Source organism: Canis lupus, chromosome 30 (assembly GCF_048164855.1).
Source record: "Canis lupus baileyi chromosome 30, mCanLup2.hap1, whole genome shotgun sequence".
Lineage (NCBI taxonomy): Eukaryota > Metazoa > Chordata > Mammalia > Carnivora > Canidae > Canis > Canis lupus.
In genome coordinates this window covers 36,272,091-36,293,728 of record NC_132867.1, presented here as the reverse complement: position 1 = coordinate 36,293,728, position 21,638 = coordinate 36,272,091, and the positions used below count along the sequence as shown (strand labels likewise).

The 21,638-nt window shown below is 40.3% G+C and overlaps 1 long non-coding RNA gene across 1 annotated transcript; it reads left to right on the top strand.

Moving 5' to 3' along the window:
- Positions 1-43: 43 nt before the first annotated feature.
- On the top strand, positions 44-20,795 carry LOC140621344 (uncharacterized). The gene is made up of 2 exons (XR_012021056.1): positions 44-1,760; positions 20,503-20,795. It is a non-coding gene; the product is annotated as an uncharacterized lncRNA (long non-coding RNA).
- Positions 20,796-21,638: the final 843 nt, after the last annotated feature.

The following is a 21,638-nucleotide window of genomic DNA, read 5'->3' as shown; positions in this document are numbered from 1 at the left end:
AAAAACCCCACATAACATAAAATTTACCACCTTAATCATTTCTAAGTGTCTAGTTCAGGAGTGTTAGGTATAGTCACCCTGCTGTGCAACCAATCTCCAGAACTTTTTCATCTTATAAAATTAAAACTGTACCCATTAAACAGCAATTCCTCACTCTGACCCCCCTCCCCTCAGCCCCTGGCAACTATCACTCTTCTTCCTGTCTCTACTTTCTGTCTCCAGATACTTCATATGAATAGGATTAGTATTTGTCCTTTTGTGACTGGCTTGTTTCACTCAGAACAATGTCATCAAGGTTCATCCACATTGTAATGCATGTCAGAACTTCCTTTTTAAGCGAATAATATTCCGTTGTATGGAGAGACCACATTTTATTTATCCATTCATCTATCCATGGACACTGGGTTGTTTCTATCTCTTGTCTATTGTGAATGGTGCTGCTATAAACACAGGTGGACATGGCCTCTGAGTTCCTGTGTTCATTCATTTAAGAACTTACTTAAAAGTAGAATTCTTAAAAAAAAAAAATAAAAAGTAGAATTACTGGATCATATGGTAACTGTTTAATTTTTTGAAGACCCGACAGACAATTTCCCACAAAGGCTGTACCAGTTTACATTCCCACCAACATTGTCCAAGGGTTCCCATTTTACCACATCATCTCCAACATTCATTATTCTCTGGGGTTTTGTTTGTTTTGTTTTGCTTTTTTTTTTTAATAGTAGCCAACCGATTGGGTGGGAGGTGATACCTCATTGTGGTTTTGATTTGCATTTTCTTTAGGATCAGTAATATTAAGCATCTTTTCATGTGCTTATTGCCATTTGTATATCATCTTCCGAGAAATGTCTGTTTAAATCCTTTGCCTGTCTTTTAACGGAGTTATTTGAGGTCTTTTTGTTGTTGGCTTGTAGTTCTTTATATATTATCAGATATATGATTTGCAAATATTTTACCTCATATTTTAGATTGCGTTTCACTCTGTGGAATGTGTCCTTTAACACACAGAAGTTCGATTTTGATCTATTTTGTCTGGTTTTACTTTTGCTGCTTGTGTTTTTGGTGTCCAGACTGTGCTTTCTTTTCAGACTTAATTTTTTTAGAGAAGTTTTGAATTCACAGCAAAACTGAGCGTCAGCGAAAGATTTCCCACATACCTCCTGCTCTCACACATGCACTGATTTTGCCAGTATCCACAACACCCTCCAGAATGGTGCACATGTTACAATTGATGAACGTGGATCGAAACATCAAAATCATCCCCAGTCCATAGTTTCCATTAGGGTTTTCTCTTGGTGGTGTACATGTTATAGGTTTTGCAAAATGTATAATGACGTGTATCTATAATTTAATATCTTACAGGGTTTTTTAGCTCCCTAAAAATCTGTGTTCCACCTATTCATCCTTCCCCTCTTCCCCAACCCCTAGTAATCACTGATCTTTTTATTGTCTCCATAGATTTCTCTTTTCCATTATGCCATATATTGGGAATCATATATTATGTAGCTTTTTCAGGTTGGCTTCTTTCACTTAGCAATATGCATTTAAGTTTCCTCTGTGTGTTTGCATGGCTTGATGACTCACTTCTTTTAAATGCTGAGTAATATTCCATTGTCTGGATGTAGCATAGCTTACTAATCCATTTCCTTTTTGAAGGACATCTTGATTGCTTCCAAGTGTTGATGATTACGAATAAAGCTGCTATAAACATCCATGTGCAGGTTCTTGTGTGGACGGACCTAAGTCATCAACTCCTTTGGGTAATTACTAAGGAACTAGAATGCTGGATCCTATATAATAACTGTATTTTTAATGTTATTAAAAAGAAAACACCAACTGTCTTCCAGAGTGGCTATATCATTTTGCATTCCCACCAGCAATGAGTGAGAGTTCCTATTGCTCCACATCCTCGCCAGCATTTGATGTTGTCAGTGTTCTGGGTTTTTGACATTTTAATAAGCATATAGTGGTATCTCACTATTGTCTTTTTTTAATATTTTATTTATTTATTTGAGAGAGAGGGAGAGCACAAGTGAGGGGAGGGGGTGGGATGGGATACAGGGACAAACAGGCTCCCTGTTGAGTGGGGAGCCCAATGTGGGGCCCAATCCTGGGACCCCAAGATCAGGACCTGAACCAAAGTCATATGCTTAATTGAGCCACTCAGGCACCCCAAAGAATTTACTGCTTTATTTTTTTATTATTATTTATTTTTTAAATAGGCTCCATGCCCAGGATGGAGCCCAACATGAAGCTTGAACTCACCACCCTGAGATCAAGACTTGAGTTGAGATCAAAAGTCCAACACACTCAGCTGACTGAGCCACCCAGGTCCCCTTTTCACTATTGTCTTAAGTTCCATTTCCCTGAGGGACAATGATGTGGAGCATATTTTCATATGTATAGACCAGAAGAGAATGTCACTTTTTATTTTAAAAAGTTTTTAATCGGGTACAATATAACAGTGTTATATTAGTTTCCAATGTAAATACAATGAACAATTGTGTACATTACTCAGTGTTCATCACAGTAAGTGCGCTATTAATACCTTTTATCTATTTTTTCCCACTCCCCTGGCACCACCAATTTATTCTTTGTATTTGAGAGTCTGAGTTTTGCTTGTCTTTTTTTCTTTGTTTTGTTTCTTAAATCCCACACATGAAGAAAATCATATGGTATTTTGTCTTTCTCTGTTTGGCTTATTTCATTTAGCATAATACCCTCTAGGTCAATCCATATTGTTGCAAATAACAAGATTTCATTCTTTTTTATGGCTGAGTAATATTTCATTGTATAAATACACTACATCTTCTTTATACATTCATCTATTGGATTGTTTCTATTGGGATATTGTAAATAACGCTGCAGTAAACACGGGTATATATATCTTTTTGAATTTGAGTTTTCATTTTCTTTGGGTAAATACCCAGTAGTGGAATTACTGGATTATATGGCAATTCCATTTTTAATTTTTTGAGGAACTTTCATACTGTTTTCCACAGTGGCTGTACCAGCTTACCTTCCCACCAACAGCGCATGAGCATTTCTTTTTCTCCACATCTTTGCCAACATTTGCTATTTCTTGTCTTTTTTATTCAAAGCATTCTTTGTATATTTTGGATAATAGTCAGATATATCTTTGTAAATATTTTCTCCCAGTCTATGACTTGCCTTCTAACTCTCTTGATACTGTCTTTCACTGATAGAAGTTTTCAATTTAATAAAGCCTAGCTTATCAATTCTTTATGACACAGATCATACCTTTGGTGGTACATCTAAAAATTCATTGCCATACCCAGGCCAGTGCTTTTAACAGTGTATTTTGCATACAACTCATGTGTGGACCTTGCCAAATGCACATTCTGATTGAGAAGATCATATATAGGGACCGAGATTTAGCATTTCTAACAGACTCTCAGATGATGTTGATGCTTTTGAATGCTACAAATGACACTCTACTGGCCAGGTTCAAGGAAGAAGACAAATCCCACCAGTACTGTTAACCATAAGTTATTAGGTGCTTACCATTCTTCAGATACTGTGCTAATTAAGCATCTAATAAATATAATACTTAATTTAATGCTCAAAACCCTATAAAGTAAATATTTTATTTTGTCAGGACTTTTTTTTTTAGTTTTAGTTTCTAGTGCTGGAAACCCAACCAAAACTAATACAAACAAAAAAGGAATTTTGAAGAAACACATTGAGAAAGAAGTCTGGGGGTAAATGCATCCTTGGGGATGATGACAAGGGAAAGGGTCTCCTGGAGTCTCATGAGCCTGGTACCCCTTCTCCCCTCCTCCCTCTACTTATATTTGGCTCTCTTTGGTTTATTCTCTCCTTCCAAACATGCTTTCTTTCCCCCTGTGTAATAGGAAACGCGGATTCAGCAACTCCCTTTAGTTCTTGATGCAAGGAATAAGACTGGGTTTGCCACTGTCACTAGAATGAATAAAACTCCAGAGAAGGATTCCAATTGACCTCACTTGAGTCACTTTCCCAGCTTTGGGCCACTGTCTGTGGCTAAGAGAGTGGATCACTATTGTTGGCCAGGCCTGAGTTAAATGTCCAGCCCTGTGGCCAGAGATGTGTGGCTGGTGATTGGCAGCCCTTCCAGCACCAGATGGTGTTGAACCACTCCCCAAAGAAAGAGACACCTAGCAGACAAAATAACAGAAACCAATAACAGAGTCAGCATCTCTACTTCATCAGGGGGAAAGAAATGAGATTGGCAAAGTTTCACCAACCTGCTTGAGTTACACATCTAGTAAGAGAAAGAGACATGTTTTCCCAAAAATGTTGTTCAGATATGCACTGGAGGGCCTAGGAAACCGATACCCTCTATTACTAGGTTATGCTGACATGGCAGTGTCAGCTGGTCACTGCTACACGAATTTGACTTTAGCTCTGTTGGAGGAATGTTCTCACCTGCAATCAAGAGGCCTCATTATTGTATCACATATTTTATTGAGCAAGCGTGTCTTCACCTCCTACAAGTGGTAATGAGAAAAGAAAATCCCTCTCCTCTCCCCTATTGAGAAAGGACCTGACATTGGAGCAATGTTGAAAAGAGAAGAATGCATAATAGGACAAAAAATCTGGACAGCACAGTGAAGAAGGCTTGGAGCCAGACTCATGGATCTCAAGGCTACTCACCCAGTAAAGAGGTGTCAAGGAAGGAAGGAGAGTAAGAAGAGGCTTTCAGTCCATTAAGCCTGTTACTCTTCATTTCAGCTCAGGTCATAATCTTAGGGTCGTGAGATCAAGCCGACATAAGTCTCTGTAGTCAGCATGGAGTCCACATGGGATTCTCTCTCTCTCTCCCTCTTCCTCTGTCCCTCCCTGCTCTCTCTCTCTCTCTCCCTCAAAAAATAAAATCTTTAATAATAAAAAAAGTTCCCAGACCTTTCTACAACATAGTTACTAGCATTCCATCTTCAAAGCTGTCTCTTATTTCCCAGAAATGCACACTTCATTTGGGGAATGTAGATGGTCAAGGACTCCCGCACCCTGATGCTTGCATTTTTGTGCATCCCTTGCACTTATGTATCCAAAGCATAAGTTTTCTAAAATATTACTATAATTTCAGCAAAATCTAAATTGGTCCTGAGTCACCTCACCAAGTGGAAGGAGTCAGACAAAATGCCTCCCAGTTTCACACTTCCTAAGAGGCTGGGTTCCAACTGCAACATGCCATTAAAAAGAGATCACTCTGTCTTCAGAAATGTCTGACCACCTTAAACTTTAATTAAGTTTCCAAGCAAAACAAATGAAGATGTCAAAAATAAAGGTAAAAATCAGCCCAGCAAAAGATGGGAATAATGGAGTTGGGGTAGGACATTCTTCATGGGAGTTGACGGAGGTATACAAAATGAGTTGCTCATTCCCAGCTCAGTCATGCAACCCTAAATCACACTGTGGGTCCCAGCATAGTTATTATCTTCAGAAGACTTTTCGCTGGGACAAATATCACAGTCTGCCAACTATCCAAAGCTCTTTCTACACTGCATTCTTTGCTGTATTAATACATATTTCTGTTTCTCATCACATAAACACAAAACTTGAACTGATTGACAATAGATGGAGGTAAGCCAAGAAGTCCTGGGTAGTGAGAAATCTAATAAGACATGAGTAACCTACATCCACAACAGAGTTTGATTCCATAACCTTATTTCCCGTCTTACTTTCTCCAGTGCCTAAGATTTGAATCATTCCAGAAGGTAACCAACTCATGTTCAGCTTCCAACTTTTCTTCACCTGGATTTCAAACTCTTAATAAAAATATTTCCTTTTATTGGCATCTGAGTGGTTCAGCCGGTTAAGCATCTGACTCATGATTTCGTCTCATGTTCTGATCTTAGGGTTGTGAAATCAAGCCCTGGTCTAGGTCCGCACTCAACAGGGAGTCTGCTTGAGATTGTCTCTCTCCCACTGCTCCTCCCCCCATTCACACTTAATAAATAGATAGATAAATAAATCTTACGTAAATAAAGATCAAATTAGCAATTCACCACTCTACCATGACTTGTAGTGATGGAGAAAAGATGTGTGCATGAGGGAATCCCACACACTGATCTGGACCAGGATGCACTGCTACAGAGCCTGTTTGTAATGAGGAAACTGACCCTATGTTTCCTATCTGACTACTGATGGCTCTGAAGCCTCACCATCCTCTTCCCCTTGTGCCTTTTTATGAACACGAGCCTAGAAAGCCTGGGGACTCCCTCTGCTGGGGGGAACCTTTGCCCTCACATTAAAAGACCAGGTTGGGCTCCATCCCTTGCTCTTTCAAGCCATTTGGGGCCTACTCAAGAGGCCTGCTCTGCTGCCCAAAGACCTCCACTATATGAGCTATACACCTTTCCATGTTCTTTCAGTATGTGTGTGGCATCGTCAGATGTCGTCGAAATTCATCAAAAACAAACTTTGGGTAGCATCCATCTTCCTCTGCAGGAGACCATGATGCTATTTGGTTGAGATGCCTTGGCAAGCCATTGGCAGAAGGAAGCCACAGGGACTGAGGAGGGCTCCTGGGGTCTGCGGGAAGAGTCAGTGATGAAGCCTGAGAAGGAAGGGACCACACCAGCTCCAAAGAAACTGCTCCACAAGGAAACAATCTCTGAACAAAGCAGCTCACTAGAGAAAGGCACTACCTTTGCACAAATTGCCCAGAAGGCATGATGCTGGCCTCCAGCAGTTCCTGGTAAGGAAGATTATTTCTGCCTCCTTTATCATTCTCCCCTCCCCACTCTCTATGGTCCAGGGGGGCCACACCAAATTTTTCAGAAATGAGAAAAGAGAATCGTAAAGAAGAGAATCCGTCCAACCCCTTCACCCCCAAGTTGGAAGTTTTCTGCTCACTAAGACTTCCTACAGAAATACCTGTACCTTGAATGGATGGTGAACACAGAGATTCTTACGTAGGACTCATCCTTCTAAGTACAAAATTGAGACTGGACTAAAAGTTACCGTAGGTTTTTTTAATACCTCAAGTTGACCAGAAATATGCAATGACCTGAGTTTTCCTCCAAAGGTAAGGGGAAACAAGCAAAGTTGAAGGTGTACAGGGAAAAGCAGTGAAATTGTCCCTTGTATCTTCAACATTCTTATTGCAATAATAAATAACCCCTGCCACCATCATTCCCCAAAGTGAAGAAGGAGACAGTTCATGACAGTTCATGACTGGCTGGCTGGACTCTGACATCAGCAGACCACAGAGATTGATCTAGAAAGTGTATAGTCCTCTCAGAGGGCTCTAGAAGTCAGAGCCAGTTACTTTCCAGTCTAATGATGGTCTATGAATTAATTCTAGAGAAACACTTCCAGATCATCACAGACCACTTAGGGCCTGAAGTTACCTGGTTTCACCTCAACTTAGGACACACCTTGGAGATATCAATGATTACATTACAAGAGTTTACTTATCTAAATATATATAAGATTGTATCATTTGAGGTAGGAATTGAGATTTCATTGACGAATCTGGCAAAGCTTCAGATAAACCAGTTAATTTGTTGGGCTTACCCAATAGCCACTGACATAAAGCTTCTAAGTTTGGCAGTGAATTTCAAGGATCTATGTGCCATCACCCTCAACCAGCCTCTGCCGTTGGCTATTGGTTCATCCAGCCTATAGCTGAACATTGTGTCTCTCGCACAGCTCTTTCTGACTAGGGCAAGCCAGGCTCTTCATTACCCCTTCTGTGAAGCAAATCTTGACTCCATCCTGCACCCATTAACTCTGGCTCTAACTCTGTAGTCACAGGTACCAGTCTGACTTTCCTTCCTTGAGGAAGCTCTAGCTATGTGAAAGGAAGCATCAGCCTCAGCAAGTCTTTCATTCTTCATATGATCTTGGTTTAGCTTTCTCACTAACCCAAAGACCCTCCTATAATATGTTCCACTTTCTCTATGCCCGAGCAAAGTATGATGCAAGCTGTGTGTGCCATGCTCCAAACACATAGTGTGGGCTCTAGTCAAGAACAGGAAGCTCCAAGTCCCTCCTACTTTTAAGAATATCTATCACTGAAGCAGGCATGTATAGGAATATCTTGGAAATATTGTATATTCAGTTTCAGACTACCCCAATAAAGCATAATACTACAATAAAGTGAATGAAATCAATTTTTCTGGTTTCCTGATGTATATATAAGTTATGTTTGCACTACACTCTATTAAGTGCAATAGAATTATGTCTAAAAAATAGCATACATACTTTAACTTAAAAATACTTTATTGCTAAAAAATGCTAACCATAATCTGAGCTTTCAGCAAGTCATACTTTTTCTTCTGGTGGAGGGTCTGGCCCTGATGTTGACAGCTGCTAACTGATCAGGGTGGTAGTTAATGAAAGCTGGGATGGCTGTGGCAATTTCTTAAAAAAACACAACAATGAAGTGTGCCCATCAATTGACTCATTCTTTCACAAATGACGTCTCTGTAGCACACACTGTTTGATAGCATTTTACGCACAGAATTTCTTTGATAATTGGAGTCAAGCCTCTCAAACTCTGCAGCTGCTTTATCAACTAATTTGGTGTAAAATTCTAAAATCTTTGTTGTCATTTCAACAATCTTCACAGTAGCGCCACCAACAGTAGATTCCATCTCAGTAAACCACTTTCTTTCCTCATCCATAAGAAGTGATCCTCATCTGGTCATGTTTTATCAGAGATTGCAGCAATTCAGTCCCATCTTCAAGCTCCACTTCTAACTCTAGTTCTCTTTCTGTTTCCACCACATTGGCAGTGACTTCCCTCACTGAAGTCTTGAACCTCTTGAAATCATTCATGAGGGTGGGAATCAACTTCCTTCAAACTCCTGTGAATGTTGGTATTTTGATCTCTTCCCATGAATCATCTATGTTCTTAATAGCATCTAGAATGGTGAATCCTTTCCAGAAGGTTTTCAGTCTACTTTGCTCACATCTATCAGAGGAATCACTGTGTATGCCAGCTATTGCCTTTCAAAATGTATTTCTTAAATAATAGGACTTGAAAGTTGAAATTTCTCCTAGATCCATGGGCTACAGAATGGATGCTATTAGCTGATGTGAAAACAACATTAATCTCATTATCCATCTCCATAAGAGCTCTTAGGTGACCAGGTACATTGCCGATGAGTAGTAGGTTTCAACACTGGGCCTAAAATATTCAGCAAACCATGATACAAACAGTTGGGCTGTGATCCAGGCTTTGTTGTTCCATTTATAGAGCACAGGAAGAGTAGATTGAGCATAACCTTCTAAGAGCCCTCAGATTTTCAGAGTAATCAATGTACATTGGCTTCAACTTAACCTCATCAATTGCATTAGCCCCTAACAAGAGAGTCAGCCTGTCTTTTGAGGCTTTGAAGTCAGGCACTGACTTCTCCTCTCCAGCTATGAAACCCTAGATGGCTCTTCCAATAAAAGGCTGTTCTGTCCACACTAAAAATCTGTTGTTCAGTATAGCCATAGCCACCTTCATGAACTATCTTAGCTAGATATGGGTAACTTGCTTTGCAGCTTCTACATCAGTGCTTGCTGTTTCACCTTGCACAGATGCTTTCCTCAAACCTCAGGAACCAACCTCTGCTAGCTTCAGACTTTTCTTCTGCAGCTTCCTCACCTCCTCAGGCTTCATAAAATTGAAGAGAATTAAGGCCTTGCTCTGGATTAAATTCTGGCTTAAGGAAATGTTGTAGCTGGTTTGATCTTCTATCCAGACCATCCAAACTTTCTCCATATCAGCAATCAGGCTGTTTTTCTTTCTTGTTTGTGTGTTCACTGAAATAGCACTTTACATTTCCTTCAAGAATTACTCCTTTGCATTCACAACTTGGCTTAAATCTTTGGATGCAAAAGGCTTAGCTTTTGGCCTATTTCAGCTTTCAACATGTTTTCCTCACTGAGCTTAATCATTTTTAGCTGTTGACATTAAGTGAGAGATGTATGACCTTTCCTTTCACTTGAACACTTAGTGGCCATTGTAAGGTCATTAATTGGCCCAATTTCAATATTGCTGTGCCTCAGAGTAAGAAGGCCTAAATAGAGGGAGAGAGATTGGGGGATGGCTGGTTGGAGGAGTCAGTACACACACAACATTAAATATTAAGTTCACCATCTTGTGGTCTGTGGTGCCCCAAAACAATTACCATAGTAACATCAATGAATCATAGATCACCACAATGAATATAATGATGAAAAAGTTTGAAACAGTGCAAGAATTACCAAAATGTGACACAGAGATACAAAGCAAGCAAATGCTTTTGGAAAAATGGCACCAACAGACTTGGCTCAATGCAGGGTTGCCACAAACCTTCAATCTGTAAAAAAAATAAAATAAAATAAAATAAAATAAAAAATAAAAAAGTCTGCAATAAAATGAAGCTTGACAAAATGAAGTATGCCTGCACACATCTGATGTTGTGCAGTGATTTACAAAACACTTTCCGTACACCATTTCTAGCTTTTATAGCAGAATCAATATCGACAATGCAACATGTATGTACACATGACATTGTACAGTGATTTATAGTTTACAAAACACTTTCCCATATGCTGTCTAGCATATATAGCAGCCAATTTATGGTAGACTCACTTGAAAAATGCTAATCGTTACAACCTCTCATCTTTTTTGTAGATGTTGATACTGAAAATCTTCTCCCCTTTGCATATTTGCATAGGGAGTTTGAGCGCAACTTCGGTAGGAAGTTAACCATGTGACGTTTCATTTTGCAAGGTTATGATCATTTGGGGTTGTCAAGATTCTCACAGACATACCCTCTTCCAAACCTGCATGAATATGAATCACTACTAGATAACAGAGTTAAGACTGGGCAATGGAATCAGAAAAACTGGGTTCACATTTTGCGCCCCCCGCCCCCGCCATGATCTTGGGCATATTTCATTTCTTAGCCTCTGTTTCCTTATATAAGAATGGGTTCATTATAAGGCCTATCTCTTGTGGGAATCAACTGAGATCATCCTGTGCGATGCTTAGCACGAAGCCTGGCAGATGGCTAGCGCTTGATACTTGTACTTCTGTTGCTGGCGATGATATTTTGGATGTCATTGATTTCTGTTCCCAGAGGGTTGGTTGACAATGTCGAAGACAAGTACTGCAGCACACTGAGAGAAAATTTCCCCGTGGAGACATGGATTCATTTACCAGTCATTAAACATAAAAACTAACTTCCCTAATTTATTTGTAAATGACCTATCTTTTTATATTTGTCTCATCTACAAGCATAGTATAATGTCTTCCTTTTCAACCTTTTGAAAAATTTCAAATGTTTTGTTTTCATAATAAACTCATAACCTCCTAATGAAATCCTAAAATAAAGCTATTCTACAAATTGGTTTTTTATTATGACAATCAAAATGGAATTTCATCCAGTTACCGATTATTCGGTCCAAAATGTCTTTGTCAAAACATGAACATGTGAATGAGTGAAAGGAGAATGAACTCATTCTTCGATCTAGCTGCCATTAGTCTGCACACGCTCTTCAGCAGCTTTATCCTGGTTGGAATGATGACTTAAAAATCCATGTCCTCACGTTGGAGATCAAACAAGAAAGTTTTTGAAAATCACGGTGGACTTAATGAAGCTCAACTGACATACAAATTGTCTGACAAGGAATCTAAGAAGTTTTTTAACCCAAACAAGGAGAAGTTACATAGGAAAGGAGGATGTATACCCACTTACAGTGTTCATAGACTGGAAACCACCACTGGCCACATGAACACATGAAAGGATCTACCGCCAATATCCAGAGCAGAGGATACCCAGGGTCACTATGTTTTCACAGTGTAGCGGAAACCATGAAGCCGGGGCAGCTCATTCTACACCAAAGATGTTGGCCATCCTAATTCTAGAAAACTCTCAAAGCTCTGACATGGCTGCCATTAGGCACAACATTTGCCAGGAAGGGCAGAGAGTATGATCCTAAAGTTGAACTAGACGTGTTATCCTTTATTTTATCAGAAGTGCTGATTTCTTTCTGTTCAGCTCCACACAGCTGATGTGACAACAGCATCTAGACTAAATGCTGTAAATAATTGTGGCTAAACTATTTTAGAAATCTGTCAGAACACAGACTTCAGTGTTGACTTCATTTGCACTCATGTTGCCATCATTTCTTACAATGGATCTTCCTTGGAACCTCAAGCCTGGAGGTTACAACAGCTCCTCACTGCTATTGCTCCAGAGTGTCCCTCTGTCCCCCAGCGTGTCCTTTAACTTGCTCGTAGCTTTGTAAGTCGATGGCTTATTAAAATATCCTCGATCACCCCACTTGAGTACGTCATCTGCTCCCTTCTAGGACTCTGACTGATACAACTCCTCTTTCTTTTTCTTTTAAAATTACAGAATAAAGAAAGAGGAAGAACAAAATAATTGGAAGGCATGAAAAAACTTAGATTCATTAGGAACCTCACTAAACGGGATTGCTCACTAAAGATGATGATAAGCATGACAAGGAGAGCCTATTGAGTTGTGACTTAGTTATTCTACTCAGGCTATCACATACAAAAGCACCTATTGGAAATAGTAGGAAGCATTCTTTCACAGTGCTGATGAGTTCCAGAAATTTGAGGCAGGTGTTTTAAAACAGGCAATTGTATTCAGGAGTAAGGGATAGAAACCCTGTGACCTTTAATGCATGCTCCGGAAAAAAAATGGATGCGGAGGGAGGTATCCTGAGAATCTGAAAGTAAACCTGCATGCCAATAAAGTCTGTTTAGTTTGGTTAACAGTAATGTTCTCGTGTTGGTTTCTCATGTTCAACAAATGCACTGTGCTAACGTGACCTGCTGTCATTGGGAGAGGCTAATGACATCTCCAGAGGAACTCTCTACCCTGTCTTGGCAACTTTTCTGAAGATCGAAAACTACTTCAAATTTTAAACATTTATCTGTAACAAAAAAATTAGGCTATGAAAATATAAAACTTACACTTTAATAATTTTCATAATAAATCATTTAACAAAATCAATGCCCAGAAGTCAATGGCATTTCTATACACTAACAATGAGACTGAAGAAAGAGAAATTAAGGAGTCAATCCCATTTACAATTGCACCCAAAAGCGTAAGATACCTAGGAATAAACCTAACCAAAGAGGTAAAGGATCTATACCCTAAAAACTATAGAACTCTTCTGAAAGAAATTGAGGAAGACACAAAGAGACGGAAAAATATTCCATGCTCATGGGTTGGAAGAATTAATATTGTGAAAATGTCAATATTACTCAGGGCAAATTACACGTTTAATGCGATCCCTATCAAAATACCATGGACTTTCTTCAGAGAGTTAGAACAAATTGTTTAAGATTTGTGTGGAATCAGAAAAGACCCTGAATAGCCAGGGGAATTTTAAAAAAGAAAACCATAGCTGGGGGCATCACAATGCTAGATTTCAAGTTGTACTACAAAGCTGTGGTCATCAAGACAGTGTGGTACTGGCACAAAAACAGACACATAGATCAATGGAACAGAATAGAGAATCCAGAAGTAGACCCTCAACTTTATGGTCAACTAATATTCGACAAAGGAGGACAGACTATCCACTGGAAAAAAAGACAGTCTCTTCAATAAATGGTGCTGGGAAAATTGGACATCCACATGCAGAAGAATGAAACTAAACCACTCTCTTTCACCATACACAAAGATAAACTCAGAATGGATGAAAGAGCTTAATGTGAGACAAGATTCCATCAAAATCCTAGAGGACAATACAGGCAACACCCTTTTTGAACTTGGCCACAGTAACTTCTTGCAAGATTCATCCATGAAGGCAAGAGAAACAAAAGCAAAAATGAACTATTGGGACTTCATCAAGATAAGAAGCTTCTGCACAGCAAAGGATACAGTCAACAAAACTAAAAGACAACCTACAGAATGGGAGAAGATATTTGCAAATGATGTATCAGATAAAGGGCTAGTTTCCAAGATCTATAAAGAACTTCTTAAACTCAACAGCAAAGAAACAAACAATCCAATCATGAAATGGGCAAAAGACATGAACAGAGATCTCACAGAGGAAGACATAGACGTGGCCAACATGCACATGAGAAAATGCTCTGCATCACTTGCCATCAGGGAAATACAAATCAAAACCACAATGAGATACCACCTCACACCAGTGAGAATGGGGAAAATTAACAAGGCAGGAAACCACAAATGTTCGTGAGGATGTGGAGAAAGGGGAACCCTCCTGCACTGTTGGGGGGAATGTGAACTGGTGCAGCCACTCTGGAAAACTGTGTGGAGGTTCCTCAAAGAGTTAAAAATAGAGCTGCCCTACGACCCAGCAATTGCACTGCTGGGGATTTACCCCAAAGATACAGATGCAATGGAACGCCAGAACACCTGCACCCCGATGTTTCTAGCAGCAATGTCCACAATAGCCAAACTGTGGAAGGAGCCTCGGTGTCCATCGAAAGATGAATGGATACAGAAGATGTGGTCTATGTATACAATGGAATATTCCTCAGCCATTAGAAATGACAAATACCCACCATTTGCTTCGACGTGGATGGAACTGGAGGGTATAATGCTGAGTGAAATAAGTCAATCGGAGAAGGACAAACATTATATGTTCTCATTCATTTGGAAAATATAAAAAAAAGTGAAAGGGAATAAAGGGGAAAGGAGAAAAATGAGTGGGAAATATCACAAAGGGAGATGGAACATGAAAGACTCCTAACTCTGGGAAACGAACTAGGGGTGGTGGAAGGGGAGGTGGGCGGGGGGTGGGGTGACTGGGTGATGGGCACTGAGGTGGGCACTTGACGGGATGAGCACTGGGTGTTATTCTATATGTTGGCAAATTGAACACCAATAAAAAATAAATTTGTAAAAAAAACATTTAACTTACACATCAATGTCTAAGAAAACAGTATTCTGAACAAAATTTAATTTTCAGTAAGGAAATTGTTAGGGTGCCTGGGTGGCTCAGTCAGTTAAGTGTCCAAGTTTGGTTTCAGCTCAGGTCAAGATCTTGGGGTTGTGAGATGGAGCCCTGTGAGGGGCTCCAAGCTCACCATGAAATCTGCTTGATATCCTCTCTCTCCCTCTCCCTCTGCTCCCCCCTTAAATAAATAAATACATAAATTTTTTAAAATAGAAGGATCATTCTTAAGAGAATGCTTCTTATACACACCCACTAATCTTTTTTTGTCCTGCTTTACCTTTAGGCTACTTTTCAGGTTTTATACAGTAAATATGTATTACTCTTATAAGAAAACAATGTTATAGTTTATGATAAAATCCATTTCAATTTTAGTTTTAAAAAACCCACCAGCTTCTGATGGGTTAATGAGTGTCCATCACCAGGGACACCTCCACCCCAACCTGCTGTCATCATATAATGCAAGATCATCACCTGTTCCCAGAAAGTTCTTTCTCAAGTACAAAGCTCTTAGTTTCTATCTCAGAGGCCAGGACCAGACTGCTCCCCACACCCAAGGAATCAAATGTTCCATTTCTTGCCCACCTCAGTCCCACAATCTATTCCTTAGACCACTGATGAAAGTGTGATGTCACTATGAATGAAGGTAGATGGCACCATGTCCTCAGCCTTGCCACTGCAGCTAGCATCCTCCTTATTCCTGCCAACTGCCACCACTTTCTCTCTCCCTTCCAGCATTTATTACTGTCACTCATCTATGTTTCTCAGCTTTGATTGAATTGAGGATTTTTTTAGTAATTTTTAGCTAACAAGAGAGCTACCTTAGCAAGTTGACCAGTCATACTGTGGCATCTATATCCTCCACATTTAAGGATTTTCCTTAATCATTTAGCCATTTCTTGTGTAGCCAACAAGATGCTAAGAGTTTAATGCTTAATATTTCTCACACTAATCATATTTTATAGGGTCTTAGTGGACATCCCAATCAAAAACAGGGTAGAGAGAAAGAGAATCTATGGTTAAATAAATTTATTACTGCTGTGTTAATCCAAGATAAAGAGGTTTCTTTCCTATAAATACTCTCAGGAATTTACTAGGCTTATGCACTGAGTCACCAAGATGGGGCCATAATTCTACAGAAAATAACCCTAGGAAATGTTGGGTTAAGTATTACCACTGTATTTTCTCAAAAAAAAAAAAAAAACCTAAAAATAGAATTACCATCTGGAGATATCCTATATATATCTCAAAAGAATTGAAAGCAGACTTGAATAGATACTTTACACTAATGTTCACAGCAGCGTTATTCACAATATCCAAATGGTGGAAGTAACCCAAGCATCCACTGGCAGATGCATGGATAAACAAAATGTGATCCATCTATACCATGGAATACTATTTAGCCTTAAAAAGGAATGAAATTCTGACACATGCTGTAGCAGGGATGCACTTTGAGGACTTTATGCCAAGTTGAAATAAGCCAGATACAGAAGAACAAATACTATATGATTCTACTTATATGAGAAACCTAGAGGAGTCAAATTCATACAGACAGAGAGTAGAATGATGGTTGTCAGAGGCTGCATAGGGGGAAATGAGGAGCTAGTGTTTAATGGGGATGGACTTTCAGTTTGGGAAGGTAAGAAAGCTCTGGAGATGGATGATGGTGATGGCTACACAACAGTGTGAAAGTACTTGGTGCCACTGAATTGTATACTGAAAAATGGTTAGAAGAGTAAATTTTATGTTATACATATTTTACCACTATACATCTGTGTGGGTACATACAAAACCCCTTTCTGTGTCATATTGATGTTCTAGGGAATTACACAGGACACATTATGGTCTCCTTCAACTAAGTATCAGAAGTCATCTTCCGCTTCTCTCTCCAACAAAGGAGGCAAAATGCAACTCCCTCCTTCCTGGCAAAACCCAAAATAGCACAACCAGTTCAGCAAACAAGGATATAGGATGGAGTGCTCAGGGAAGTGAGAGAAAGCACAAGCATCATGCATGCCTTCCCATTGGCCACTGGCAGTGGTCAGTATTGCTCTTCACTAGATAATCCCAGCCTTCTAATTTCTGCTTACATGAGTGATTGCACTCTTCTTACCTCCTCTTGAAGTTACATGTCATGAGACTGACAAAGCCATGTGTCACTTTCAGATAGAAGCTTTAAGAACTGGTGTTCCTTTTCCTGTTTAAGCTATTGTGGCTGCACAGAGCTGGAGCTCTTCCAGCCAGGATGTGCCAATGAAAACAATGTGCAGAGAGGTGCCAGTTAAACTGCAGTGGGCATGTAGTAGAAGGAAACAGTAAGAAACCTTTGTTGTTTCAGTGTCTGAGATATTAGGGTTGTTTGTTACTGCAGCCTTGCCTAGCCTATCCTGACTGATATATTACTAAGATTGATCTACTACCCAACATTTGGCAGAATGTTTTAAAGGAAAGCAAAACCTTTAGTTGAAGATTATTGTTAAAGAAATTTTAGGCTTCTAGGGGTACCTGGGTGGTCCAGTTGGTTAAGTGTCCAACTCTTGATTTCGGCTCAGGTTATGATCTCAGGGTCATGAGATTGAGCCCTGGGTCGGGCTCCACACTGGGCATGGAGTCTGCTTAAGATTCTCTTTCTTCCTCTCCCACTGTTCCTCTCCCTCACTCTAAAAATAAAGGAAATAAAATAAATATTAGGCTTCTAGCATATGAGATACAAAGTCTGAAAACTCTCCATATAAGAGCCATGAAGGAAGAAACAACCAGTTCTACACTGAACAGTCTTAGACAAGAATGGCATATGAACAGAAGAGAACAGTGCCTGTGGACAAAAAGAGTGAGACAAGACTGGAAAAAAAATGGTAGTTTCACAATCATGCTATTTGTAGTTAACCTGGAAATCCCTGCTCCCAAAATGAGATCAAACCATGAAGAGAGACATTTTGGATCAAGAGAATCTTTTTTTAGCTCTTCTCCACATATATCCAAGTTATACTTCATATTACACATGGAGTCCTTTTACGACTTCCTCAAATGCTTAGGAATATTCCTATAGCCTCCCAGTGAGGCTGAGTGTGTCTACTTATGACTGGTGGTGATGATGACAAACTTTACTCATCTTAGACTTAATACCAGGTCAACACTTAATACCAAGTGTTGTCTCATGTCCAGCATACAGAGAATCTAGTAAATGTTACTGAATGAATTGCACATTCAATCAAGGATTTCAGGCAAGATGTAGAATGGAGTTGTCTTCTCCTCCACAGGTCACTAATGCAGGCAGAGACATTGGTGGCTTCAGCTAAAAATCAGTAAATGATATAACTACTTATATCCCTTAAGGAAGAGTGGTAGGAAACCTGAAATATTAGGTTGAATTATATGAGATTGCCAATGTGTATCACTTCTAACCTATATAAATGAACACTTCAACCATTCAACCTAATGCTTGATCAAAATGATTCACCCAGTAGATCTGGAAACCATACCTGGTGTCTCCTGCTCTACCAGTTGCTACCACAGCCAATACTCAGTAGGCATCTCTAGCGGCTGCCTGAGACATGTACCATGGGGGAGTGGATGAACCCATGGCCCCATCTCCAGCATCCATGGGCATCATTGGGATTTGTCTGAGGTTTTTCCATCCCTCCTTCAGCTACTGACCAGGCTGCTGCCCATGAAAAGGCTCCTCCTTCCAGGAAGACTGGGAATCGTGCAATTTGTATAAAGCACAAGGAAATCTGTAATAAACAAGAAACACACTGGTTAGCTACAAACCATTGGAAATGGATAGAAAACAGACCACTGGGCTCACAGCCAACATTACAGAGTACTGGCTGCACCAAAGCTAACGATCATCCTCCAGCAACCCTGTGAAGTAGACACCGCCATCACCAGCATCCCATTGTACAGATAAAGAAACTGAGGCACCTAGAAATGAAATGGGAGTCAAGTGAGGAGCAGGGATGAAAGCAGAGGCAGCCTAGCTCTAAGACACAAGCTCCTCACTTCTCAGCTAGAAGGAGAATATTTTCAGTACCTGAGGGTGAGGTATATAGCTTTCCCAAGGAAAAATAAAATAAAATCTAAATCAAAGAAACATTTTCCAGTTACTCAAAATGCCATATGCCATCTCATTTACCTATTCTGAAAGAAGAGCAGGTAATCAATTCCCATTGTAGCTAGAACATATTTACTGGTTTTAACGCACCTCTTTGACAGGATCCTAATGTATTAAATTCAAACATCTATAGAAAAGCCCCTCTGACCACTTTATAACTCAGCTTCCACACTGTAATTAAGAGTGGTTTTCCCCTCCTCCCGACTTTCCTTGCACACAGATTTAATATCAGGGTTTGATCCTCATTACCATGTCTCATTTTCCAGGCAATCTGTCATATGCATTGTTTATCGTCCCATCATCGGAGCAAAGCCAGGAGGTCCTTATAGCAGTTAATATTTCACAAGAGGGCAATTGGTTTATGAACTGGAACAAAATTGTTGAGCTCAATCTTATGATCAGTCAAATGATGACAAACTAGTTTCCCCTCTGCATTTTAAAAGAGAATCATTGTCTGCTTGGTCCAGCCTCACCTCCCTCCACATCTCCACGTGAAATTGACTTCAGCCTCAGTTGTAAATCCTGACTTCCAAACCACAGCCTCCTGCCCTCTTCCTGAATCCCATCCACCTCCCCACGTTCAGCCCTGCCTCCTGCCTCGACGCTAGTGCAGTGCTGAGTCATATACTTGAATTCCTACAGCAATTAGTAGTTTCCATTCATTCTTGCAATACATCTAGTGTTCTCCAGAACACCCAATTGAAGTCTTGTACTCACTTACCTTTTTTTGAGTTCCTAGCATGAAACTTGCACTGAGATTGCAACCCTTCTGAGGCAAGGGTGGGATCTGGTCCCTCTGCCTGTTGTGGAACACCTAGCACACTACCTTACCCTACAGGTGGGCCATGAGATTGCTCATGACGGATATGTTCCCACTCTGTCTCAGGGCATCTATCCTCACAATGGAGTGAGAACACAGCCCCATTTGGTCCATCAGCAAATCATCTTGCCCTGGACCCTACTTCTCACCTCCTCTACTATCATCCAGCCAGCTAACATAAACCCCAGACCATAACTCCATCATGTTGGAGTTTTATCTGTGTTGCTCACTGCTGTATCCTCAGCACCTGCAATAATAGGTGTCTAGGATTTGAAGCAATAATTGTGTTTCTGAAAACCTCCAAGGAAATAAAAGTTTGAACATTCAAAATGAATTTTAAGTTCAATCAAGGAGCACTTTTCTTAAAGTAAATGTCTTCTTAATTACACATTCTTTTTTTTTAGAGATTTTATTTATTTATTTAGTCATGAGAGACACAGAGAGAGAGAGAGAGAGAGAGAGGCAGAGACACAGACAGAGAGAGAAGCAGGGTCCATGTAGGAAGCCTGACCTGGGACTCAATCCCAGGACTCCGGGATCACGCCCTGGGCCGAAGGCAGATGCCCAACCACTGAACCACCCAGACGTCCCTTAATTACACATTCTTAGGTAAGGAGGTTCTTCTAAACCTTTACATTTTATATTTTCTCATAGATATTTTTTGCTTTATTTTCCACAGAGTGCAGTTGAACCACCCCAAAGAGGAAATTATAACAATCAGGAAAAGGGGAGGAGGAAGGAAGAGAATATATAAGACAGAGAAGGAATCTGAATTTTCCCTCATGCTAACGAAGGAAATGACGGTGCTCTGTTCTTGGCCCATCCAGAAAACCAGCTACAGAAGTAAACAAACACAAATGGTTTTCTGCCTCACGGTTCAGGAGCACCTGTGTGTGTTTGCTCACTGAACTGATATGGTGTTTTTCCTTCCGTGATTTGGAGACCAAACGAATAAAGCAACTTTATCCTCTCCATTTACTAATGTTGCTTTTTCGCCACCATTTACAATGAAGCCAGCAAGCGGATTAATTCTGCAATTTCATAGTAGATGGGCAGCCGCAATCCTTTGGTTAGGACACCAGCCATTTTCCTTTGCTGTGTATAAACAACACCCAGCAGCCTGCCCATGAGCCAGACCTCCTCTCTACATTGCTTCTCTCTGGACTTGACTTGCCCACATTTTCTCTAACTCCATGACAAAACCTTGCACCACTTGATCTGCCTCCTCTTCCAAGGGCATTGGCAGAGACTCTTCGAGTCACCACCTGCATTGTGGTTGCCTCATCCAGGATGTCACCATCCCCTGCTGGATTACTGCAACAGCCTCCTAACTGATCTTCCTGCTTCCCCTTGTCCTGAGTACCAGAGAGCCAGCAACTCTATTCCCCATAAAATAGATGGCAGGGTCCTTTTAAAACCCAAGTCATACCTGTCCCTCTTCTGTCCCAATTCTCCACAGCTCCCCTTTTCATTCAGAGGAAAAGCCATTACCCACAATCTCCATAACCAGTCCCTCTGGTCTTGCTGCCCCTGAGGTGTGCCAGCCACAAGTCCATACCTCAGGGCCATTGCACTTGTTATCCCTTTGTCTAGAACATTCTTCTTCTTCTTTTATTTTTTGCAGATATCTGCCTGACTCTCTTCTGCATCTCCTTCAGGTCCTCATTCAAATTATACCTTTTTCCAGCAAGGATTTCCCCAGTCATCACACTTAAAATTGCAATATCTCCCTTGACCCCAAAATCTCCACCTAACTTACTACTTATTCTATTGATGTAGTGGGCAGTCTGTGACCCTCTCCCCAGTGGCTTGTAA